General features: G+C 45.5%; 1 protein-coding gene and 1 long non-coding RNA gene across 2 annotated transcripts in view; one reads left to right on the forward strand and one right to left on the reverse strand.

Annotated features, from left to right (window-relative positions):
* SLC2A1 (solute carrier family 2 member 1) overlaps positions 1-25404 on the forward strand; it is a 1088583-nt gene that overhangs the window by 95996 nt on the left and 967183 nt on the right. The gene's annotated exons all lie outside the window — the stretch shown is intronic.
* The window catches only part of LOC138473697 (uncharacterized), a 61965-nt gene continuing 45652 nt past the window's right edge, over positions 9092-25404 (reverse strand). Inside the window, exon 2 of the long non-coding RNA XR_011268860.1 lies at positions 9092-9325. This is a non-coding gene — a long non-coding RNA (uncharacterized lncRNA). The remainder of the gene's footprint in view (positions 9326-25404) is intronic.

Below are 25404 nucleotides of genomic sequence, written 5' to 3' on the forward strand. Positions count from 1 at the left end.
TTATAATAATTGAATACCTTAGTAAGTCTAGTGGCACATAAATCTCAGAATGTGAACTATGCCTAGTTGTGGCGGTCTGTGTGATTTGGTTGAAAACAATCCATCAAAACAGTTTTCAGTCCCAAAAAATTATTTTGGTCGATTTGGTTGCAAATATATGTGGTGGGAGACCCCCCCCGCTTGTTCCGCATAACCACCCCCACATTAGTTTACCCACACCCCACATATATTTGGGGCAGAATTCTATCAAAGAAATGTGTTAAAAATGAATTTGGTGGATTCTCCCATGATAAAACCTCCCTATCCCAGTTGTGGCATTGTTAGGAAGTAGCCATGGTCAGCCTGATTAACTGACAAAGGCTCCATGGATCAGCTCTGCTCTTTTGTTAGGCCCTGCATCTGGTGGCAGCAATTATCATAAAACAGGGGGAACTTCAAACAGGCCCACATAGGGCCTGGCTGCAGAGGAAAACAAAGGAGGCAGGAAACAAACAATCTTTCATATGCAACTGTGTCAACCTAAGCCAGCTCATGCCTCTCAGTATCGATGGCAGTGAACTGTCATGTCTGGGTCTGTTGTTTACAGTAGGCCACCCCGCTAGTGGGACCCCATTCAAGAGGTACGAGAATGTGGTTTGCAGGAGCCAGAGAGTCTGGTCTTGCCACAGCTTCAAGGGAGACCTGCTACTTTAATAGGGATCACACAGGGAGGACCATTAACCATAGAGACATTTTGAACACAACAGACAGGATGATGGGTGGGACTTAGCAGCACAAGAGAGTGAGCCCAGAGCACTTTCTGTTGAGAGAAGGGTTCCACCATATTAGTGCTGAGGCACACCTTGTTCCTGTTTCCACCCTTTTAACTTTCCTTTTGCAAAGCACTCTGGGTATGACCTCATGCATACCGGAGATTGCTAGTAGGGGGTGCAGGATTGGTTCATCAAGATAGGCTTAGCCTACTCCAATCACTGTGGCCCACTTGGCTTTAAAGCCTCTGAAGACTTCACCAGATGTAACAAAGAAGAACTCAACCTTGGATCCCGGCTGACGGGTACAGTCTGCCTGACGTAGGTTTAGTGGGGGAGGTTGGAGAATACGTGGGACGAAGTGGTAGCGAGGGAAGGAGAGAGAAAGGAGGGTGAAGGAGAGAGAGAGGATGGATTAGTAGTGAGAGAGAGAGAGAGGGAGAAGATGACATGTATGGAGAGGTGAGATAGAACAGAGCAGTAGATGGGGGACAAGGAAGGTCGAGGGGAGGTAGAGAGAGAGAATGAGAAGGTGGAGGAAGAGAGGGAAAAGGAAGGCATAGAGATGGAGTATAGGGGGGACCGGAGGAGAATGACGAGAGAGAGGACAGAGCGAGAGAGAGAGGGAGAGAGGGAGAGAAAGAGAGAGAGAAAGAGAGAGAGAGAGAGAGAGAGAGAGAGAGAGAGCAGGACTGTGGATATGCCATCCTAACATCATTGAAACCCAACTTGCGAAACGATTAGAGTTGTGAACCCTTAGGAAGTCCTGGAGGGAGTAAGATGGGTAAGGCTACATTCGTAATAATGACTAGAAGGCAACAGTGTCAAAACCCTAAAGAACGCATTCCCTGTCCCCTGGAGAATCTGAACCGAGACACAGGGCATTTTCAAACATCAGCCACACAAATCCAAACACCTCTCACCAGAATGCAGCTGACAGCAAGACCAATAATTTGAAAGCACCAAGAAAATCCACAAGAACACCCTTTATCTTTTAACTAAACCTCAATTCTTTCCACCACACCGCGCACAAATGGAAACCCGCCACTCGTTCTTTGCTTTTTTTTTAAAATCCTCTCTTCAGCTTTCAAACAACACTAAATGTACATGTCTAAATACAATGAACATGCTGAGCTCCTGGCCAATGCATGTCCGCATCATAAGCACAGACCGAGCCTGGACGCTAAGCCCTCAATGCCTCCTACACCGCAGACCCAGAAAGCGTATACGCATGCAAGGTTCAGGGTATTCAGATATGCAACCTCAACAGATAGCACTGCAATCTTGCCTCCTCCTCTCCTCATAACTAACACAACCCACCTACTCTCTTTCAGATCTGCCAGAGTACCCAGAGACCGTGCAAATGGCAGCGGTGCATAGACAAATTCCTAATAACAAAACATAATGCAACAGTCAATAAAATCAGAGAGAGAACAAACAGATTGGAATCCTGCAGCAGCTATTCACCTGCTGCATTACAATTCATGAGCCTTTTGCCATGGTGGGGCCAGTAGATCAAAAACACCTGCTAACTGCCGGAGACAAGGTAAGCCTAATCAACATGGATTTCGTTTTTAGAGTGATAGAACTTATAGGCTAACTTCACTTTTATGAAAAATGGGACACAAAGAATGATTCAGTTTGCTGCATGCTTATTTAGCGAGTTTTTCAGCACTTTGTTCGTGGAATTGAAAGATACCTTCATGAAGTATGCTCCGATGAGAAAACCCGGGAACTATCCCGAAACAGAGTAGTACTAAGTGTAGAAAGGGCAGGGCTTGTGGCCCTAGGCCTGGATCCAGCACATCTGGACGTGCCTTTGGCTTACTTTCTTCGTTGTTCAGATGCCCAGGCCGAGCCACAGGAGATTAATGGTGATAGAAGAAGGACTCTCCTGCGGTGACGGTCACAGTCTAATATTATGGTTGCCAGGCTCACCAGGCACAAAACTAACGATTGCCCATCAATTTTGGGACAACCTGATCCTAAAGCCTTACTCACGAATTAGCTTCCAAAAGTTACATTTAATTACAATATCATTAAAACAAGACAAATGGTAGCAATAAATCACAACTTTTCACCGCTCTGAAATGAGCCCGGTGCCGATTGGCACAGTCTAAAAGCACAATCACATAACACATCAACACCCATTCATGACAATCTGGCCTCAGAAAGTGCCATATTCCTTCAGCTGCTTACTTGTTTTTGGTTTCCACGACCTACGCAATTATCGCCGAGGCTATCATTATAATTGCTCTTTTGTAACACGCGCTGCATACCAGAGATTGGTTTCTAAGCACGGGATCGGGATTCAAACCTCTGTTGCACTGCATTGTCGTGCTTCCAAGACAAACACGTAGCCCCTGAGCTAGCCCCCCCCCTCGCAACAAGCACACAGCCCACTCGCTGGACACTGATGATCAACAGGAGTTAGGAGATCTTACCATGCGTGGATTCAGGAATGTAGTTCATTAATGTACCCAGTTCCCGAGATGCTCTGAAATGAACGCTCAATTCTTTGCAAATGGCCAGACCAGCGCAGGGCAGTGCTCATGAGCTGAGGTGGTTCTGAAAAAAAAACTATATTTTACCAACATTATACTCTGAAAAACAGTAATTTTGTGTTGAACACCATACTCGTTTCTTCACCAGCAAGCTCGTCTGGTTGGAATGCCACATTTCTAGTTTTTGGTGGCTGACCGTTACGACAGTTTTTAAGGGTGGGATCTCAACTTTGATGCATGTGTGTTGTTACGGATTAGTGCAATGACACAGGTAAAGGCCAACAAAGGTAAAGAAACTTATGAAGAGCAGTCTGAAGCTTCCAGCGTTGCTCCGAGTAAAAAAACGGATATTCCTGCTGGCTGGGGTGACCAGACGTCATGGTTTTGCCGTGACTGTCCCAGTATTTGCTGCTCGGCACCTTTTGTCAAGATTATGTTCCCATTGGAAACAGCAGTGGCCCCGGTTTTTTCTAGTAGGTCTTCATAGCTGGCAGGCACAGCTCACACAGAAGAAATGCTGCATTTTACAACTTTAGATAGTGCTAGTTTATGATATATTAATTATAATATGTGTTTCTTTGAACAGTAACACTTAAAACCCCCTTCTCCTCCCAACACTACTGATGTGTACTGCCTTGACAGCCACTTTCAAGAGTTAGTCCTACTTTTATGTTAGTTGCCCTGTCCCGGTTTTCGACTTTTTAAATCTGGTCACCCTACTGCTGGCTGAATAGGACTGGACCACAGTGCCTATTATGAAAAGTGGGCCTGCAGTGCTATGCTGAACAGGGGTAACACCACCCAAGAGGCATGAAAGCCTGCCAAGCTCCCCACTGATACGTCACCAAGCAAAACATTGACCCTTTAGCGGCACGTTGTAAGAAGGCTTTCTCGGTATCTGATTGGAAAGTATTGCACAAAGGACTACAGGCCAGAGAGAGCATGAAAGCAACTCTTTAGGAAGTATTTGAAAGACTACAAGTGGTAGTAAAATAGCACTTGAGCATGTAGTACCGATAAGAAACGCCAAAGTCAACATACAAGAGCTGAGAAGGCTCCTGGCAGAAATCACAGCCAACAAGCAGACCATCCATAGCCGAGTAAGTGCAGACAAAAAGGGAGCGATGGGGAAAATATTACAACTGGGCGTATGCCAGCCACCATATGGGAGGGATGTCATGATGTTATGCAAGGTAGCACAAGAGTGAAACACTGGCTGCCTCCTTATATTATTATGTCGTGTGCGTAGTGGGGTCTGGGATTAATGCACACAGTACTTTCATTAATGCATGCAGTGACCTGAAGATCTGTATAGTATCGGGTTTGTCCTGCCTTGCCGGCAGGAAAACATCCGCTTGACCCCTCCTGCCTCCCAAGTGTCAAGCCCTAAAAATGAAAGTGGGGGGACTCATCAACAAACGCAATGGCATGTGGCGTCGTCAGGAATTAGCATATCAAGGTGAAATATGCACCTTTCATTAAATTGGCTTTTTAACCACCGTGCACAGGACGAATGGCATTTGCCTTTTATCAAATCAACACACACCCAAAACCAAGAGAAGATATTTTATTCTAATAGTGTTTTTGTAAATGTTAAAAGGTGTGCATGTTTCAAACTCTAAGAACCAATACACATGTTTTCCCTGGAGCTTGCATTATAGAAATGGGACATTTCACCTTTAGTTGTTTTTTGTTGCTCATCAGGTTACATCGTGCAGTGGAGAAGTGTCCGGTGGCAAACCTTATGACTGCTTTCGATCCCTGAGGTCGGCTTTAATTCATAAATTCTAAGAGGATATTCAATGTTTCTCATTTTAGCTAGAGGGGACTGGGTCCACCCTCTGAAAAAAGAGGGTGGACTCTGTCCACCCGCGTGTACCCTCTCACTGGCCTCTCCTCTTTTTCTTTTATGGCACACAGAATGCCCCCCACTCACACCTGTCTACATTTGAAAATCAAAAACCCTGAGATGTATGGCCCGCCCATAGCTACACGAGACTCCACCCACATGCCCCACCCACATGTCAAAAAGGTAAATTAAATGCAGTTATTGTACTTGTCATTAGAAACAAGCCAACTACGTTACATGCAACCAGTGTTCAAATACAAAAATATATAAATGATTGCAGTAAAAGGTTTAAGGATTATTTTGAGTTTTTGGAAATCGGCTTGCTTGTGGTGGAAATGGAATAAAATGTGTGGGGGATCCCACAAGGGCTGTGGTGGGGGTGGAGTTTGGGCAGGGGGCGGTGCCCGAGGAGGTGGGGTTTAGTGGGGCGGAGCTGGCAGTTGACCTCCGATCAAGGGAAATGTCCAAATTAATAGTTTAAAATGGCGCAATTTCGTTCATGCTGCTTCTTTGCCAAACTATACATCAATTCCACTTTAAACCACTTCCATGGCACTGGTGATGAGTTACTTCACTATGTGGATAATAGTTTTGACCAGTGTTGCTGAGTAAATATTCTGTAAAATGCACAATTTACATCCCATTTTATAAAACAAACTCCCCCTTGGTTTGCTATTCAAACAGGGTTTGAAAAGGAATTAATTGCCATTTACAACTGTGGGCTACTTTTTCATTGGTGCCTAAGACAAATGTATGGCCCAGTCCGACCCTGCTCAGTACATGTACACAGGATGATAGGCACATGTACACGGGAGCAAACCGTACCAGCCATCTGTGCACCTAAACCAGAAACAGCAATGTTAGTCTGCGCTGCGTTCTGAGCTCATGCAGAGGAGGACTGTGCAAGAATCGTAAAGAAGAGCAATGATTCTAGCAAATGGTGAAAGAACAGATCATCTGTGGGGAAATCGTGGTTTAAAACTAGGTATTGTCCTGCAACCTCATTCTTCAAACATGCTGATTTCTGGTGCCATAAGCAACGTTTTCTTTTACTTGAACCACACCAGGCACAGCTCCTGCAGCTCCCCTCTGAAAGCAGTTGGGTGGCTGCATCGTGTGGGATAGTTTCAATGTTAATAGGGCTATTCATTTATTCATGCAAAGTTTGTTGGATACCTGTATATTTTATATATTTATGCAATGTTTGTCGGATGCCGGTATCTGACAAACATTGCACAAATAAATAAATAATCCAGGTCCATGTATCCGACACACATTGCATTAATAAATAAATACACCGGGTTGTGGCTGAGGACTGTAACTTTCTCTGGTGACCTATTGCAGGGATCACCAGATGAAGTTACAGATTGCTTTTCCTGAAGCTGTGACCTGTATCAAAGTGAGTCACAGAGTGTTAAGTCTTATGTTAAAGATGACACATGCATACCTGCAGAGAGGCAAAGCTGACTACAATGCACGTCAGCTACCCACACCCCACTGCACCTTCCCTCCCATCAGAATGCAGGCACAAAAGCATTCAGTGGCTGATGGCCCATCATTAGCAATTTTGTGCACTACATTCTGATTGGAGGGTCTGGTCATGGTAGCAATGTGCTGCTCCACCCACCCTACTCCATGCCGTCGCTGGCGCTTTCTTTTTTTTTCCCCCCAGCGCAGAGCTTGGGTTTGGGCCAGCTGAATCGGGCAGGATCTCGAGATCCGTCTACACATCTGGTGTCGAAGCTCAGATCCGGGAGAGCCGGCCCAATCACCAGCGCTGGTTACATTAATTAGAGGCTCCTGGTGCTGGCTCACACGGCACACACACATGCGGCAAGCAGCAGCCGCAGATGTCCTGCCGAAAAGAGGGCTGACTCCGAGGGAGGTGGGGGCGGATGATGGATGGATGTCTCCAGTGCCTCTGCGCTGTGCCTCAGCTGTGAGCTCAGCAACAGCAGGGGCAGGGCCAGCACCACGCCATGACAGGCGCACACACACAGATAGGGGCAGCACCGCACTCCACAACGTCTGCAACGAGTGCCCAGCAAGAGACTGCGGATGAAGGGCAGCTGATTAGTAGTGGCGGGCACGCGGGGTCTCAGTCCGGTGATGCCGGCTCAGGGAAGGACAGCAAAGTGACTGTGGGAAACCCGGAGACTCCGTGCTCTTCCCCAGAGACCCGAAGAAGAGCGTAAAATCCCTGATGCCCGGTATGCCCCCACCAGACTTGAAAAAATAAGTACCCAAGATGCCGTGCTGATTGTCTTGGGTACTCATTGCCATACATTGCTGGACAGGAGTTTTACCTTCTGGTATTGGCATCAGTGACCTCGTTCAGGCCCTCAATGTGCGTAAGCCTCTGGCTTTGTTTCCGAGCTTTTATCGGGTGGCATACATTAAAACCCAGCAAGCGGGCCTATATGCAGGGCTCAAGTCAAGGGATCACGTGGGTGGACGGCATCCGCCCACTTTTTTGAGAGGGTGAATGCTGTCCAGTGGTCGAAGTGGGTGGGAACGGTCGGGAGTGGTGCTCCTCTACTTCTTTTAATTAAGTTTTACAGTTCCTATACTTTTTTTTTTTTTAAAAGAAACCGTTCCGGAACGGTTTTGTTTTAAAATAAAAGTCTAGGAACAAGTTGAAACTTGCACTTTCCGTGCACTGCACAGGACGTTTCCTTAAAGAGCAGGCACATGCGTTTTGGGGATTTATTGTGCCTGGGAGGGGGCGCGGCGATGGTGTCTGTGGCCAGTGTTGCAGGCCAGTAGGGAACATAGTTCCACTACTTCTTTTCGTACACTTCGACCACTGACGCTGTCCCACTGTGTTTTTAAGGAATTAAAAAAAAAAATAACCTTTTCTTTACACGCGTGAAGTGTGCAGCTACAGGACTCATGTTAACTTTCTGTGACGTCAATTCCTCATCGGTTCGAAACCTTCACCCCACTTTTTTATTTAGGACTCGAGCCCTGGGCCTATACCTGCATGGGACTGCACTGAGCCTTCGTCATTCGTCATTCCTTTATGTGGGCCTTTAATTCAGGCCTGTGAGCTTTAACAGCCAGTATAGCGCCCCGCTGCAGACGTGACGCTACAGTGCTTCAATAGAAACTGACGGATCAGGACTCCTATCTTCATGTGTGTGTTGTGTACGTTCATTGGTCATATAAGTTATATGTAAGTTATACAGATATATAGAAAGTACTGTAGAAAAAGCAGCACTGTGCACCCTTTTTTCGCTGCAAGTGTTCGGGCACCGGTCCTTTCGGGTGGCGCATTTACTGCACGCGTCCTGTTCATGCACCCTGTTTGCTGTGGCCGACAGGGCGCAGGGTCAGCACCGTGTGATTCCTCAAATATACGGTCACCTGAAACACTATTACATTTAGGTCCTGATTCACGCAATTTTTAGCACGGTGCAAAGTGACTTTGCACTGCCAGCAAACACCCTGATTCACAGGGCGGTGCAACTTGCATTTTTGCAGTGTAACGTGACTTTGCACTGGTGCGCAGTCACTTTGCACTGCAAAAATACACTTTCAACCACTCTGTGAATCAGGGCTTTTTGCTGGCAGTGCAAAGTCACTTTGCACCGTGCTGAACATTCCATGAATCATGCCCTTAGTGGTTAGAATGACAGTTGATTTAAGGAGTATACGGCACGCTCAGTAAATGACGTTGCACTTCAACTGAACACGGATGACAGTGAACTCAAAGGAACATACAGCACTGTTAGGTCCCTGTGTCCTGCTGACCGCGCCCAACACGGTGCGTCAAAAGGACAAGTGCGGCAAACACACTGCGCCCAAACGGCCGACGTCCAAATGCTCATGAACAGATGTCCTGCTCTGACTGTAGAAAAAGCAGCATGGTGGGAGCCTTCCGTTTTGTCCATCTGATAGGAGAAAAATAACAGGGATGTTTTGTTTACTTGGAGTAAAACCTTCATTTACTTTAAAATAAAAATAAAGCTAGTAGCCACAATGGAGCATTTTATTAGGATTCTTTGCATTTTTATTTTTCATCTCGATCTCTAGACATTGGTAAGGCTTCCAACGGTAGCTCCTGCTCCATTAATCACATTTCAGCTTCCATTATTGTGTTTCTGCTAGAGCAAAATAAGGAGGCCCACTGGTAGGTGCGCGGGGGCGTCCTCGTTCCACAACGGTTGAAGAGGACTGTAATTTTTCAGCGGGTGCTTTTCCCCAGTTTTGGACGTTTTGTGCTGTGGAGAAACGTGAGAAGTAGCATGAGAAACATTTAAACGCATGGTCGTATAGTATTTTTTCAAATGATGTCGATGTTACATTAGAACTTTGTTGCTGTCAGATGTTAGCTTTTGCAAACTAGTATTTGCGTTTTGTGGCCACCAGAGGTCAGAATTTCACCAGTGAATTATTCCTCCCGTCACTCCCCTGCCCGGCCACAATAGGTCTCCATTGTCTGATTATCGCTTTGAGTTTGCTTTCATGGAAAGCAAACATGGAAAGTTGGCCCTGAATGAAAAGGACAGAGCAGCAATCTGTAGAAAGCGCGGCGAGAGCACACATAAATCCTCTTTTATATTCAGGCGAAGAGAGTGCCTTTACAAAAGTATCCGACTCTGTCCAGGCCAGGATTCAAATGCACTCAGGTGGGGGAGTGTTCTAGTTCTAGAATCTTCGCTTATATGTCATTTTGCCGAAGTAAAATTCAGAGTGGTAAGTTTCAGAGCCACAAAATACCGAAAAAATAAAGGTTTTTTTTATATTTGTCCCCCAGCCCCCTGTTGTCCTACCACTTTAACCCCATCCTCACCTGGGGTCGAAGTGTACGAAAAGAAGTAGTGGAACTATGCTCCCTGCTGGCCTGCCCCTGCTCCCCACAAACCCTATTGCCACTATCCTTCCCACACACAATACACCCCCCAAACACTCGCACCTTCTGTTTAAGGGAACGTTCAGTGCAGTGCACAGAAAGTCAAGGTTTCAATTTCTTCCTACACTTTTATTTTAAAACAAAACCATTCCGGAACGGTTTCTTTTTAAAATAAAAGTATAGGAGCTTTACAAGGTAATTTTAAAAAGTATAGAAGCGCCGCTCCTGACCGCTCCCGCTCACTTCGACCACTGATCCTCACCCACTTTAATCCCTTACCCCACTAATTATTTAACATTTTCGATATTTTTTCGGTATTTTGTACCTCGGTGAAACTTACCACTCTGAATTTTTTCGGTATAATGACTGGATACCGAATTTTACAACCCGTGCTTTACAGTTTTTGTTCGTGAACATTTTATATGGTGGAAAGACCAGACCAGAAAATGGAAAAATCAGAAAGCGCTTAAATACACCCTGAAAACAATAGATTTACACATACACAGACACAAGCGAGCAGAGCTCTCAAGTGTCCCCATTCTGTGCGTTAATTCCCCCATAAAGGCTTTGATCACACAAAATGCAAGAGTGACGGGCCAATTTAGCCTGGCTGACGGGCAATGTAGAACTTCAATTTTCACCGACATAAGTGCAAGAACGACATTTTGTACTTGTTCATCTGTGCAAATATCGATGCTTTAATTTCCTGGCGCAAAATTGCTCGTCATGAGTGCAATGAGATACAGCCCTAAGCTCTGGTTTGTTTTCTTTGTATTCTGCTATGAATCAAAGCTGCCATACCAGAATGCATTAAATGCGTTAAAAAAACAGGACTCACTCACTAATGCGTGAACTGGGCAAGTGGAGAGTTGTGGCTGCTTGGGCTTCGCATCCAGTGGAAGTCACTTTTCTTGCTCGTCACTTAGGGCCTGATTCATGGATTTTTTTGCACAGTGCAAAGTGACTTTGCACTGCCAACATACACCCTGATTCCACCCTGATTCATGGAACAGTGCAAAGTCACTTTGCACTACTTCAAAAATACACTTTGCACTGCTCCACCCGGATTTATGGAACAATGCAAAGTGTCTTTTTGCCGTGCAAAGTCACTTTGCTCTACTGCAAAAATAAACTTTGCACTGCTTCACCCTGATTCATGGAACAGTGCAAAGTGTCTTTTTGCCGTGCAAAGTCACTTTGCACTACTGCAAAAATAAACTTTGCACTTCTTCACCCTGATTCATGGAACAGTGCAAAGTCACTTTGCACTACTGCAAAAATAAACTTTGCACCGCTTCACCCTGATTCATGGAACAGTGCAAAATGTCTTTTTGCCGTGCAAAGTCACTTTGCATTACTGCAAAAATACATTTTGCACTGCTCCATCGAGCAGTGCAAAGGGTATTTTTTTGCTGTGCAAAGTATCTTTGCACTGCGAAAAAAGACACTTTGCACTGTCCCATGAATCCGGGCGTTTGTTGGAAAGTCACATAGCACAGTGCAAACAATTCCTTGAATCAGGGCCTTAAACATGTTGATGTTTTTTTGTTTTGTTACGGAGGGTCGAGGCTATGCGCGGTTTCAAAATCTCCCTTGTTTTTTTCTTCCTCACAACGGCCAATTGGTCCTACGCCCGCGACACTTTTCGCAAGCCTAGGAATTTTGGCCAACATCAGTTTTAACAATGTGACCGATATTTATATATATGTATGCAGCGCTACATTGTGAGCAGGCCACTTCCAACCAGGAAGAGCTATAGGAAGAACAAGGGAGGGGGAGGGGGGCAATTACCATTTCAAGGGGAAAAGAGACGAAAGAAGGAAGGGGGAATGAACCACAGCCAGGGGCAAGTAAAAGGAGACCACGAACCATTGATAAATCCAACAGGCATACGAATTAAAATATTGTGGGCGCTGTGATATATTTTATACTGATAATCACGGAAGAGCTCTGTTCCATCAATTGCGAGCAAGTGAGGGGACACCACAGTCTGGAGGTGATATTTACTCATGTTCCTTTGTGTTTAATGTTAGTCTGGCTGGGTGCTCAGTTTTGGACAAGTTGAAATTGATTCGTGACTTTGTTGGTTAATTTGGCTAGCAATTTATAGATGAAATCTGTGGGTGTGCGTGTATCTACTTGCAAAATGGGGCCAAAACATTAACAGCCCTTGCTTAGTTTAAAATGGCGGCACACATAAGGATTTGGCTGCTCTCGCATACTCTCCAGACAACATCTGATTGCAAAGTAGAGTGGATATCATGCTTCTCTGAGTCAGGGCCCCCAGGTACACAGGTACTAGGGTCTGTGGCTCAGTGGACTAATGCATCCACTACAGGATCCTGTGTTTGACCTCATGGTCACAGGTTCGAATTCCAGCCTTTCATCCTTCTGAGGTCAATAAAATGAGTACCATTAAGTTGGGTAACAATAAACATCTGTTATTAGCGACAAGATGCCCCTTTGGGGAGAGCATGCGCTTGACAAATACACCTGTTATGTTATGCTCTGGGGATCAGTGAATAAAAGAAAAGAAAAACAGACCGTGGCTGGCTTGATGTTTCTAGGTAGGGCATGGCCTAGCAGTCCACGCCTGACAAGCGGGCGGGGTCAGACTCATTTGCATAGAGTTGGTCCTTCTGGCTTGGCCCAATGACTTTGTAGCATCTAGCATACTACTCAGTGATTGGCAGGAAAGGGGCAAGTCTTCCCTTGCCACCTCAGCCCATAGCCATTATAGTTCAAGTTGTTGCTTTTTAATGAAAAAACACAGGTTCTTATTTATTTGCATTTTTAAAGCGCTCACACAGCCCGGGGGCATTGAGGCGCTGTTACAGGAATATGTCTCTTAGTTGCGTATTTATAAGGTGCTTAATACCTGGAGGTTTCTAAGCGCGGCCCCGGGGATAGAACCTGAGTTGCTTCGTGTCGTCTTGTTTCCAAGGCGAGAACGTTGCCACTGAGCTATCCTCCCAGGACAGGTTTTTCTGTGGACGATTCCTTTGTTAGGCTCACTCTACAGCTTAGTCTTCTGGCTTCCAAGACCATGTGGGTCCCTTCTCCTTCTGCGCCAGTGACACATCACTTCTGCAAGGTCCTCTGTTCAATGTTTAACTTGTCCTTTAAAAAGAAAGGCCTGCCATGTTGTTTGAAGAATACGATATGCTCACCTGTTTATCCCATACCTTACTAAACCCCTAAACCTTAAGTGCTAAGGACAGGAGTGCTCGTACTATTTGCACACACTTGCATAGAGCTCAGCATTAAAGGGGTTGCATAAATGACAGTGCTAAGATAAGATCAAAACTGACAGACAACAGAAAGGATGACTGCCCCGGGGATCCCGGTATGTCTTCTTTTCTGTGACCAATAGCGCCAAGAGACCATGAAAATGACAGTAGTGGCGCTATTACAACCTAGCAAAACCTAAAATAGCATAACTATTTAGAGTCTCTAAGTAGTTGTGTTGTCTCATAGAAGTGCCAAGCAAGGGCTAGGTTAGTGGATTCGTTTTTCGAAATATTTAACATGCTTGCTTTAAGAGCCACAGTAGCCAGTCCCAGCCAATGCTGCAGCGAAGGCACCTGACCAATGCAAGTATGGTCTGAAGCAAAGGGAAGTCCATACAAATCAGCTGGCGGCTAAGCTCAGGAAACAATTAAACATACAAAAGGGTGAGCGCACTCGTGCAGATCCACTCATGGAAAATTCATGAGGTGGGCTGGAGTGTCACTGTGTGCCCGTGAGGGACGTGGGGGACGTGGGAGGCTGAGAGCAGGCGCAGGCTGGCCTATAGGACAGGCACATGGTAGCGTGTGCCAGTCTTTTTAATCAAAGTCGGTCTGGTTTTTGGCCAAAGTGGGCCAGTCTGATGAGTTACTTCACTGCGCATCTGGAAGGTTTGACCAGTGTTACTGAACAAGTATTCTTTAAAAATGCACAATTTGCAGCACATTTTACCAAAATACTCCCCATTTGGACTACGGTCCCCGAGGGTGTTCAACCTACCAGCGCTTTGAGGTCATACCAATGATATATAGACTGCTATATAAATGCCAAATAACATAACTACTGAAGCCAGTGCCTGAGCCAATGTTATGCCCCGGTCTGACGCTTGCTAAGAGTCGCTACTCATTGCTGCCATCTAAGCAAGCGCAGTCCTCCTTGCCTGTGCAACAGCCGTGTGATCTGATGCAAGACCTGAAAGTAGGCAAATGCAGTCCTATGTTTAATGTCTCTGCTACAGTTTCACTGGATAATGCTCAGGCCAAGAGGACCACCAGGCCAGGGAGCTGCGAGGTGACGCTTCCACAGGGAGGAACCTGCACACTTAAGATGCTTTTCCAAAAGGAGCCCAGGAAGAGTCCTAGCTCAGCCGGGGACGTGTCCAACGATTCCTTCGATTATCTAGTCCGTGTGCTTCCTATGCAGGGCTTTACGGCTAGCCACTTTGCCCTGAATTGAATTCTGCCAGCCATTGCAGGGACAGTCTGATTTGGTGGGTCTGTCCACAAGCCTGACTGCTTTTGTAGTTTGAGCTATTAGGTGGCGCTTGCGCCACCAATCAGCCAAAGTTATTATTTTATAGTACAGCTGGGGAGAAATGTCATATGAGGAGGGACGCAAAGCTTGTCGGTGTTATTTGGTTATTTGTCCACCAATTGACTGCCCATGGCCCTTCCTAAATCCCTATAAGGAACACCAAAGACCAATGGGTAAATATTCTATGATGCAGCCTGTCCCCTTGCCCAATAATGCTTCAACTTACAATATATTGAAATAAACCTCAAATAAGATATTAGAGAAAAACATCAGTCTGCTTTCATCGTGCTCAATTATTGTCTTTTATGCAGAGGCAGGATAAATGATATCCAATGCATTTCAGACTACACATCCTTCATCAGGGAGCATATCTAGCATAGATATTGAAAAGCATAACATGTAATCCCCAAAAAATTGCATACCAGATGTTTAGCAGCACAAAAAAATAAACAGGAAAAAGACACAAAGAAAATAAGAAAAAAGAAAAAATGTATTAGATTCACAATTAGTTCACCATATAATTTGGGATGCATGTAATATTGTAGTAAACACTGGTTTACCCATATGTTTAAATCATCCTGCACAGCGCAAGTATCTAAAAAACATCCCCTCCTGGAAGAATTATAATGATTGTGGAATAACTCAGACAATTGTGAAAATTAGCACTTTTGTTGGATAAAAGATTTTGCTGTACCAAATAATATCTGGCACCTTACAAAGTAAAGGTATCGGAACCTTGTGCGTAAAAAACCTAATTATGAAAAGAGGTGTTACTAAATTAGCTAGTCTCTGGCACCTTGCAAAGTTAAATTGTCTACAGCCTTTTCGCTTCCGCTTTCTCTCTTCCTCTCCCCTGCTGACGCACCTGACTGCTCTGTGCACTAGTCACCTGGTCACCCTCTGAACTTGGGCCCAGGCTCCTGCATGTCCAGTTGCCCTCGCACTGCCTCCGGGTGCCCCAGAAGTTAAGGGTCTGTATCTACACCCTACAGTCTCTTCTCTCTTCGCTTATGACCCACCCACTGATTGCACTTGTGAGTTAACTGCACTTTCCCCTTCCCCTCCCCTCTGGCACTTCTCCCTTTCCCTCTTCCCCACATTTGTGCGATCTGAATGATACGAGGCCTAGTAAGATTGTTATTTGGTCCTCCATTTGTTTCCTCCTCCTTGTCTTGTCGCACCTAGAAACACTTGTGTCCAGGTGCGTTATGAATGCCACATCATACCATATCATACAGCCCTGAGAGCAAACGTTTATACCACTAATGTGCGTTTGTTCGAAAAAAAGAATTGCCCATACCTGAAGGTGAGCATTTGACTTTTTAAGTTGTAAAGTACCTGCAGTTAGATTGAAAGTCAACAATCTCATATAAACAACAAAGTCTAAAACTGGGTCCACCGTATCTCAAATAAAACCAAAATCATAGAGAAAGAAAAAAATGTATGATGGCTTAAACAGGGGTCGAGAAGACCTTCCGAAACCGGATAAAAAAGTTGAAGGGTTACTAGTGCCACATATCTAGGAAATGAACATTGTGCATGCATGTGATGTCATCACGGCAGCGTGGTGACATCAGATGCCTCAATTACGTGCAATGGACACTGTGCACGAAGCACAAAGGTAAAGAAAAAGCAGGCTCAATAAAACATGACGCTAATTACGACTTTACCGGTGGGGAATTGATGTGCTCGTATTTCCGTATACTGCCACGTTTCCACACAGGCAAAGTACAAGTTTACCGGTGGGGTGGCAAGATATTACCTCCAACAAAGAACTAGAGGTAATTCAGGCACCCTACCGGCAAAGAAATAGCTGGTATTGTCAGCACTGGTAATACCGGTGCCGGTAATACTGGCATATCCCCATGGAGTCTTATGGAACTCCATGGAATGGGGATTTACCACCCTTACTCACACTTGTAATCCAGTGGTAATTCCACCCGACCAAGTGTTACCATTTGCCGGTATTGTGATAGTATTACCGCCAGGATACCAGTACTCTTTTAATGAGGCCCTAAGAGAAATGATATGAAGGTGGGATGGAATAAAAACAGAAGAAATAATGACATGAAAATAACCCAAAAAAATACAGTCGCATTATAGATAACCGTAGTGAAGGAGAGCAGCCCGTGGCAATGATACCGGGGAGCGACTGTGAGAATGGAATGCTCTGTGAAACAGTAAACCCAATGAATAGAACTGTGAATAGTGGCTTGATATGAAATCATATGATACCAGTACATCTATGCTTTGATGGATTATGTGCTATCTATGACAAGCATCAATATAGTCATATAAAATACACGTCTATATGTTGTTGTTAATAGAAATGGCCACATCCTGCATGATATGTTCTAGCAGACCTTTGATTTCCATGGATAACAATGCCCATACAATTAACATCTATATAAGAAATAGTTATCACGTTTGTTTCATGATTTGTTACAAACAATACGTCCACAAAGAACACCTTACTGTCTCAACAATTTTTTATAAGGTAAGGTAGTAATCCACAGTGTTCACAACTCCTCATCTTCGTATGTAGCAAATCTTGTTCTTCATTCATGTCCCATGGTTGTATGGAGTTAAACATAGCTATCCACCAAGCTTCTTTTTGTTTTACCAAACGTTCTGTATCTGCAACACTTCCTTTTACTCCCACTGTTTTAAGAACATGGAATCTCATTTTTGAAATGTTGTGACGTTTCTCATTGAAGTGCCTTGCCACCAGTGATCTCAGGTTGTTGGTTTTAACAATTCGAACGATGATTGTTCTATCTTGTCTTTGCTTTTCTTGTGGTATACCAAACATAGTAGATGTCACATGTGCATTTAATACTATGGATCATGTTCTTAGAATCACAGGTCGCAGAACATTTCAAGTAAGCCTTCTTTCCAGTTCTAGGGTGAAAAACCACATTGCCTCTTGTCACGTTATTACAATTAAAGCAATTAAAGCATGGAAGTGTGCCTGTCAAATTATCTCTTTGCATATGATGTGTGTGATTTTGGGTGTGGCCTTGCTAACAGGTCCCATACATTCTTACTGCATTGATAAGCAAACAAGGGTGGTTCTTTAAAGAGCTTACCTAACTTGAGGTCCCTATTTAATATTTCCCAATGTTTCAACACTGCTTTCTGGATTCTATTGCTTTGTACAGAATATTTGGAAAGAAAGACTACTGGAGATGTCATTCTCTTAGGGGAAACCCCTAGTAAAGTGTATCTGCCCCTTTCCGCTGTGTGTTTCAAGACTGCATTTAATACCTCTTGGTGGTAACCTCTAGCTGAGTACCTATCAAGTACTTCACCCATTTGTTGCATTTCGAACGCAGCGTTCCCAGGTGAGCTGTAGTGCCCCCTGACCCTTTTTCGGGCCCATTTCCATTCCTGGGCTGTGTCTCCATGTGCTTATCGGCCCGTGTGCAGCTTCTGTTGCCCTACCCCCCTTCCTCTTCCCCTCCCTCCGCCAGCCTCCTGGTCCTTTCCCCACACGTGATTGGTCCTCCAGGGCAAGCAGAGTTTGCAGGAGTCAGCTGCACCGTGGGACAATGCCATTTCGAATGCGGCGTTCCGAGGTGAGCTGTAGTGCCCCCGACCCTTTTCGGGCCCATTTCCATTCCTGGGCCGTGTATCCATGTGCCATTCGGCCCACGTGCAGCCTCTGTTTCCCTACCCCCCCTTCCTCTTACCCTCCCTCCGCCCGCCTCCTGGTCCTTTCCCTACCTGTGATTGGTCCTCCAGGGCCAGCAGTGTTTGCAGGAGTCAGCTGCACCGTGGGACAGCGCCTTTTCGAACGCGGCATTCCAAGGTGAGCTGTAGTGCCCCCGACCCTTTTCGGGCCCATTACCATTCCTGGGCCATATCTCCATGTGCCCATCGGCCCGCGTGCAGCCTCTCTTTCCCTAACCCCCCTTCCTCTTCCCCTCCCTCCGTCCACCTCCTGGTCCTTTCCCCACCCGTGATTGGTCCTCCAGGGCCAGCAGTGTTTGCAGGAGTCAGCTGCACCGTGGGACAATGCCATTTCGAACGCAGCACTCCCAGGTGAGCTGTAGTGCCCCCTGACCCTTTTCGGGCCCATTTCCATTCCTGGGCCGTGTCTCCATGTGCCCATCGGCCCGCGTGCAGCCTCTGTTTCCCCACCCCCTCTTCCTCTTTCCCTCTCTCTGTCCGCCTCCTGGTCCTTTCCCCACCCGTGATTGGTCCTCCAGGGCCAGCAGTGTTTGCAGGAGTCAGCTGCACCGTGGGACAATGCCATTTCGAACGCAGCACTCCCAGGTGAGCTGTAGTGCCCCCCAACCCTTTTCGGGCCCATTTCCATTCCTGGGCCGTGTCTCCATGTGCCCATCGGCCCGCGTGCAGCCTCTGTTTCCCTACCCCCTCTTCCTCTTTCCCTCCCTCCGCCCGCCTCCTGGTCCTTTCCCCACCCGTGATTGGTCCTCCAGGTCCAGCAGTGTTTGCAGCAGTCAGCTGCACCGTGGGACAACACCATTTCGAACGCGGCGTTCCCAGGTGAGCTGTAGTGCCCCCCGACCCTTTTCGGGCCCTTTTCCAATTCACACTTAGACGGAATTATGAAGGACAGCAAGTGCTACACTTAGACAGAACTGTGAATGTTAGCATGTTAAAGGTCAGACAACCCACTAACCAATGTAAGCTCAAACTCTCTGCATACTTATCTCACTCAAAAAACTCACACAACCATCTCTCGCATAACAAGCTGCAAGCACATCACAACACTGCAACAACACATAAGCCGCACCAAAAGCACACGTGGACTGACACTGATCCATTGCTCGCACCAAAGCTCAGCACCCGGTGTATACCGAGTTGAAGCTGCCAACAGAACACCACTCCTCTAACTATCCTACTCCGTCTTCACCTTACTAACCCATCCCACCTTGTTGTTTACAGATCCGCCAGAGCGCCTGGGGACCAAATCCGTTGGTGAAGGTGCGCAGTACAAATACCTTTAACATTTAACATTTGTGTTTGACTTTTCGTTGGTGTCACTTATAATCTGTTTTACTCTTAAAAGCTGACTAAAAGGTAGGCTCCTCTAAGTAGCTGAAGGAAGGAAGCTGAGCCTATCGACTAAGTTATTTCTGTCTGTAGTTTTCCAAAACACATTAGTAAGAACTGATTCCGGCATGGTGTCACATATACACAGGGGTCAAGTCCTAAAAATTAAAGTGGGGAGACTCATCAACAAACGCAAGGGGATATGACGTCGCCAGAAATTAGAATATCAAGGTGAAAAATGTACATTTCAGTAAATTGGCTTTGGAGAACCACGCAAATTGCACAGGACGAATGGCATTTGCCTTTCATAAAATCAACACATACACAAAACCAAGAGAGGACATTTTCTTGTAATAGTGTTTTTGAAAACTTTAAAAGGTATGCAGATTTTAAACTCCAATAACCAATACAAATGTTTTCCCTGGAACTTGCAGTACCGAAATGGGACATTTCACCTTTATTTGTTTGTTATTTTTCACCAGGTTATAAAGTGCAGTGGTGATGTGTAAGGCCTACAAATCTGCCGACTGCCGAGCACGGCTTTAATTGATAAATTCAAAGAGGACATTCAAGGTTTCTCATTTTTGCTGGGTGGGGGACTGAGTCCACCCTCTGAATAAAGTGGGTGGACTCTGTCCCCCCGCGTGTATTCTCGACTTGAGCCCTGCATATACATCCAGACAATTATCACTGAGATTGGCTATGGTAATAGTGAATTGGATCTGTGTATGTATTTGGTTAAGGTGTCCCCAAAAATCTTCAAGTGTATCTTTGGTACCTCTCCATACCCCAGAAATGTCATCAATGTAATGCCCCCAGAAAGTGGGTAGTGTCTTTAATGTAGGTAGAAGTACTTTGAATCAACGATTGAAGAAGGAAATCAATATATTTCGTGAGTGGTTGCAAGATACCATCTACTACTGAGATGATAGGTCTGCCAGGCGTTGTTCTTGGATCTTTATGTATCTTGGTAAATAAAAAGAAATGTGGAGTTCTTGGTGATTTATTATAAAGAATATGGAATGCTCTAATCACTAGCTCCCGAATGGTGATACATATTGCTTTAACTAAATTTATAAAAACTATCTTACCAAGAGACTTACCAATAATCTTGAAATGAGTGTTAGCATTCCGAGATAAATTCCTCTTCGTGTTGTGAATATGGCATGATTATTTTACTATGAGATTCTTATTCATTTAAATGATTTATGGATGATTGTAGGTTCAAATAATTTGATTTTGTGAAAACTGTATATATCTTGCACATTTTGTGTCCTGCATCTTTTTTAATGAATCATTGTTCAGACATATAGTTCAATAATTAATGAAAATTGTATATATCCCTATCCATTCATGAATTTTATATATTGTTAATTATGAAATGTCTATGATGTGAATCTTTGTATTATTTATATGTAATCATACATTTTGAAAGGTTGAATTTTTCAGCCAAACAAAATAAATAAATAAATAAAAAAGAAATGTTCTTGTTTCATTGTTTATGCACTCTCTCTCTTCAGCTGTTTTCCAAATAGTATTTAAGTTCTTCTGTATGTCATGTATGGGATCTGAAGCCAATTTGAGATAGATGTTCAACTGTGTGTCGGATTCTCCTTTGTAATCGGTGGTGTTCTGAATCACAAGGCACCCCCTTCTTAGTAGGATGTAGTGTAATGGTTGTGTCAGAAAGCGGGCAGGCAGCACCAAAGAGTATTTATCCATTGGTCTTTTGAGTTTCTCACTGTTCGTGGCAGTGGTCAGCCGTCTGTTCCAAATACTAGGATGTAACATTGTATTATCAAAATACTTTACTCTGTGGTGGTGCTGCTTCCACAGGTTCACACGTGCTAATCCCTATGGCCATTCCTGTCCAGTTCCCGCCCCTCCCCGACCAAAACACCTCCTCTTGGGAAGTCTTTGAGCTCACTTTAATCAAGTCTGATCATCAAACTGTGCACTCGAACTGCCTACCAGGTTTTTTTTTCAAAGCAATCTTCTCAGAGTTAATGACTTAATTGGAGCAGAAAACATGCTACTGGGGTAATGAAAATGTCTTAACTAGGTCTGCCTTCAGCCACTTAATATATAAGCACTATGCGTGACCTTCACTGAAGTTCTGTTAGCCAGGAACTGCTATTCGATGGCCACTTACTTGCACCATTTTGCATCTGCTACCATCAATGGCCAGTTAATATCACTACAAACTTGACGTCAAGTCCGAGTCATTATAGTGATCAAAGTGTGCATTTTTTGCCTGGGAGTCCTCTACTAATGCAGGGTCCTTTTTTTAGAAAGCAGCGGGAGAAGCTGTTGCAACACTTCCTGGATCAGGGTTGGGATCTGGTTCTTTGAAGAGAGCACCAAACACCAGGGTGCTTGACTTAATCCCTAGAGAAGATGGGGTTTTCCCAAAAATAAAATGGTGGACAGAATTCCTATATTTTCAAATGACACAGGACGGAGAAAAGATAAACCCCATCTGGCCAGCATTAATGCAATCAGTTTGGCACCCGTGAGTACACGCTAAAAATCTGGTCCGACCTGCCATCCACATGGATGTAAAGCGGGGCACCCCCAGCATAGGAGCGACGGATCACAGCAGCAGGCCTGCGTGAATACATCAAACACGTGTGAGGCCAAAAGAGAACTGCACTTACTTGTGGCTGTTGCCTTTAATGGTTCCCAGGAGATGTTTCCATGTGATAACAACGAATCCAAAAATAACGAAAACTTGTTTAGTGAATTAAAAATAACGAAAAAATATCGCATTATATTTCGTTTTTCAATTTGGCGGGTCCTCCCCAAGCCCCCTGTTTCCCTAGCGTTATTGCCCCACCCGAAGCCCCTCTCCCTTTTTAATCGTTGCCCGCCACCCTAAACCCCTCCCCCTTTTTAATCCGTTACCCCATCCACATACATACTTTTAGCCAAAAATTCGATTTTTTTTGTTATTAAAAAATCGGTTAAAAACCGATTCGTTATTCTGAATTCGTTAATATCACTGTATACTGAAGGATTATGAGTCAATGCTGGTTACTGGAGGGCAGGGAGCCACGCGGTGTGGCGCACTCAATACACGCTGAGAAATCACCCGAGGGACCTCTCCTTCCGAAAGATGCTGAAAACGAAGCTCCTCAGAGGGGTCTTTGGCTGATCAGGAGCTGAACCTCGAGATAATCAGGCCCAAACCAGAGGCCCCTTAATCCCACCCCTCTTTCACCTTTCTCCTCCCTCCTCCCTACCCTTATCACCTGGAACCTCACAGACTGTTCTCCGACACATCTCCTCAACACACAGCTCCCTCTACGACACACTCCCACCCACTGGCCCTCTGACTCTTGTCAGACACACACACCTTGAAGGCCTGGGGCCCGATTTCCAAATGTGTTTCTCAACAGGAAAACCCCTTTGAAAAACGCTTTGTAAATCAGGCCTCTTGTTTTCTGGGAATTTGTCAGATAGGCTGCCGCCCTGCTCTTTGCGCAAACGTGCTCGGAAATTGGCACTTTGCAGCACTTTATAAAACTGCAATAAATAAACAAATATCGGAGTGCCATGATAGTGTTTCACAGCCAGAGACCGGCTCAACTGCGGTCATTTATGATGCCTGCGCCCTATTCATGTAGTACCCTAAACACACAGGCCTTCATGGGCCTCCACGGTACCATTTGCTCAAATAAGAGTTGGTAGTTCTTCTTTCTGAGCCAGTACACAGTGGGCATTTGACAGGATACTCTTAACCCACCCTCTCCAACCCTTTTTGGAATAATTGTATCCTAGGCTGAGGGTCAAAGGGGCCTTTATCCCGAGCAGTTCTCACTTGAGTTTCCAAGGATCCAAGCAAAAGGTGAGATTACTGCCTTTATGTGAAGACAGGTTTGCTCACAAAATATCTCTGTGTTCGCCAGTGAGATAGTTCAGTGAGTCGTGCGCTTGCTGCTCTCATATGAGTTCAAACACATACCTGTGCAGGCGAAAGCTTCAAAAGGCGCCAGTGCTGGATGGATTTTTTATTATTATGCTGTTGATAAATTGGGCAAAAAAAGCTAAGAGTTAGGGAACCCCACTAACCAGAGGACACCCAGAGAGAAAATGTAAAACGACATGGCAAATCTTAGAATTCCAACATTTGCATCGTTGATAATTGGGCAACATTATTTTGGGTAATAGTTACACCTGCTTTTTACAGCCCAACAAAATAGCAAAATTCTGATACCAAGCATATTATATAATTACTTATCAAATACATTCTTTGAGTCACAGGCATGTTCCATTCTGTGTGGTGCGTGTCAGTGTCATGATTAAGACATTCTTGACTTCCATGCTACCAGAGCCAGCCTTAGGGCAGGGCGGGCTGGGCCACTGCCCAGGGCGTCATTAGCCCCCAGGGAGCCTTTAAGGCCTACCCCGAGCTGGCGTGGTAGGAGAAGTGTCCTTTTGAAATTAAATGCGCTTGCCGGCACGCTATTGAGATAATTAAGACCCTGCTCCGGTGCAAGAGTTGGACTATAATCATCTTAATAAAATGACACTTCTCTCACAACAAAAGGAACATTTGGCCCCTCCACCGCCCCCCGCACCCTCAATTGACCAGAGGCACGGTGGGAGGGGGGTGCTAAATTGTTCTGTTTCTGCCCGGTGCGCTGCTGCCACTAAGGCCGGCACTGCATGCTACCTACGCCATTATTGTTGGCAGCCAGACTTTCCATGAAGGCGCCATACTGGGCTTTGATATGCTCCATCACGCAAATTCCTCTGTTTAATATTGGCCCATCTTTGTTATAAAGAAGGCATGCCGCTTTAAGTTTTCCCCATATTTCACTCCAGCCCTGTGAAGCCTAACTATGTTTACATCAGGACCTCTCAAGCCTTTCTTCTAGTAAGACAGCCAAGGGTGGTGTGTATTAGGCAACTCTGTACAGCATATTAATGTGTGGATCCCTGTGGCACCACGTAGAGCTATGCCTACCACCACAGTACATTAATTCCTCCACACCAGCTGACGTAGTGCCTCCCTTCCTCTCTCTCGCCTACCTATTCTCCCTTCCTTTACCCACCGTGTAAACCTCTGATCGGCCAAAACTACTTTAGCACCCAGTGATGGACACGGACAACATTTTCTGTGATAGCCCCCCCCCCCCGACACCTCTGCATGGACGCGGGCATGGGCGGCCGGGTGACCGCCCAGGGTGGCATTAGCCTCCTGCCACGCCAGATCGGGAGAGTCTTTCAAGGTATCCACGAGTTGGCGTAGTGGGAGAAGGTGTGGAAAGCGCCCTATTGAAATTAAATGCACCCTGCTCTCGGAAGCAGGCTGAATTTAATAACAATAGGGCGCTGATGCTTTTGCATTAGCGCCTACTGAAAAATGTGACACCTCACCCGCATGACATGAGGCACACGGGGGAGAGAGATTCCAACATTTTTGTTTTGCTGCTGTCGCTAAGGCCGGACCTGGGCGCAAGTATTGTCACAGTGATGTGGGTGGGGCTGACGGGCGGAGCTAGGTGTAATAATGTGGGATGCTCTGAATGTCAAGTCTCCCGGAGCATGTTCAAACAGCGCACAGGATAAAGTGCAGTCGGGCCAGAGAGATTCCTCAATGTGCCGGGTTTGGGCCTCGGGCCCTCACAGAGCGGCACTCTGGAAAGACTCTTCTTCTGGTCCAATTCCTCCCGTTTGCACCCTGAGACTTTGGGCGGTGCCTGCAAAAATCAAATAAGTAAATACATATTTGGGGTCATTACGACCCTGGCGCTAAGGGGTTAACGGCGCCGTAAAAGGCTGCGGCGCCGTTAACCCCTTAGCGCCTAATTACGAGGTCCCTTTGCGGCTCCCGACCTTAACGGCTGGTCTGGACCAGCCGTTAAAGTAGGGACCCGC

The sequence above is a fragment of the Ambystoma mexicanum genome, chromosome 8 (assembly GCF_040938575.1).
Source record: "Ambystoma mexicanum isolate Mex_15411 chromosome 8, UKY_AmexF1_1, whole genome shotgun sequence".
Taxonomy (NCBI): domain Eukaryota; kingdom Metazoa; phylum Chordata; class Amphibia; order Caudata; family Ambystomatidae; genus Ambystoma; species Ambystoma mexicanum.